Source organism: Tupaia chinensis, unplaced genomic scaffold (genome assembly GCF_000334495.1).
Source record: "Tupaia chinensis unplaced genomic scaffold, TupChi_1.0 Scaffold000184_1, whole genome shotgun sequence".
In the NCBI taxonomy this organism is placed as follows: Eukaryota; Metazoa; Chordata; class Mammalia; order Scandentia; family Tupaiidae; genus Tupaia; species Tupaia belangeri.
In genome coordinates, this window is record NW_006159659.1 from 2,327,425 (window position 1) to 2,329,156 (window position 1,732).

Sequence of the window (1,732 nt, forward strand, 5' to 3'; positions counted from 1 at the left end):
ACCAATTATACTGAAAATTTAGCAATCAAAATATTATAAATGTACATTGCAGTACTATATGTGCTCCTTCATTTCATCTGTTAGTTAATAAGATCTGCAGGAATTTAATATGTAAAAAAAAGTTTTCCAAAGGGCACTCATACTCATCAGAGAGAGAGGGACAGAGAGAGAAAGAGAGGGAGAAAGCACCCCCAATGGCATATGGTCATGTCACAATCCTTTCTCTCTCTCTCTCTTTTTTTTTTTTTTTTTTGGAGGTTTTTTGTATAGGGCCGCTCACACTCTCCAGAAAGACAGAGAGAGACAGAAAGTGAGAAATCACTCCCCAGAGGGGATGGCCACACCACAATCCCTTCTCCTCCGTTCTCCTCTTGGATTCTTGGGCACACACACACATGTGCCTGGCATGAGTTTAAGCCACTGGGTCTGGGACTCAAACTGCAGTTGACTACATGGGAGTTCAACAGCATAGCCATTACGCTAACTGCTGGTCCCACAATCCTTTCTCTTCAATATCTCCCTCCTTTTGGGATTTTGGGCATGCACACACATGCCTGCTGTGTTTTTCAAGATGCCAGGGGCAGGACTTGAACCATGTGATCAGCCATGTGGGACCTGGCTCTTTTAACCACTGTGACATGGGTCCATCCTAGGAATCTAATTTTGAAGTGATACTAAGTGTAAATGATATTTCAAGATATCTGTGGATTGTCATGTATATAAAAGTATGTGTGTGTGTGTTCGTGTATTTTAATGGGAGAGAGGGGGTTATTTTTGACAGGGTCTCTCCATGCTGAGATCCTCTCACCATAGCTTCCCAGTTAGCTAGGATTACAGACACTCACTGCAATGCCCAGTGTGTTTCATGTTGGTCTAATATTTTTTTAATAATTATTTTATTTAACTTTATTTATTTATTTTAATTTGAACAGAGAGTGACAAAGTGAGTGAGGGCGGTGGACAGAATGAGAAAGCAAGCCACCAGGTCCAGGACTCTAACCACAGTCGACCATGTGGGATTCCAGCATCCTTAACCACCATGCCACCTGCCAGCCCCCAGGTTGGTCTAGTTTTGGAACCTGGGCCTTCCATGTGGCTCCAGCATGTGCAGAAGTGCCCCAATGTTTGCGCTACCATGACTGGACCAAAATATTTTATTTATATTGGTGACAAGTCACAAATCCTGCTAACATGACTATGGTATAATACTTACATTTGCAATTAAAGGAAGCACTTATTTTTGTTAGAAACTAGTGAAAACAAGGGCCAACAGATGGCATAGCAGTTACATTGCTGGACGCTCACCTGGCTAACTGTGGTTCAAGTCACTGACTTGGTGGCTTCAAAATTATGCCAGGCATGGGTGTGTGCATGCCCAAGGTCCCAGGCAGAGAATGGAGGAGAAAGATTGCAGTGTGGCCATCCCTCCAGGGGTGATTTCTCACTTTCCCTCTCACTTTGTCAGTTTCTTTCTCTCCTGCAAGCACACACACCCTCGGGCAAAAAACTCTAACCACAAAACAATTAATGAAAACTTAGAGGAAACCTTTTAATGCCTGTTATAAATGCCAGGTTGAAATCTCTGGGTTAGAGACCAGCAGTTGGCATAATGGCTATGTTGCTGGACTCCTATGTAGTTGACCATGGTTCGGGTCCCAGACCCAGTGGCTTGTGTGCCCAAGATCCTGAGAGGAGAATGGAAGAGAAGAGATTCTGGCATGGCCATCCCCCT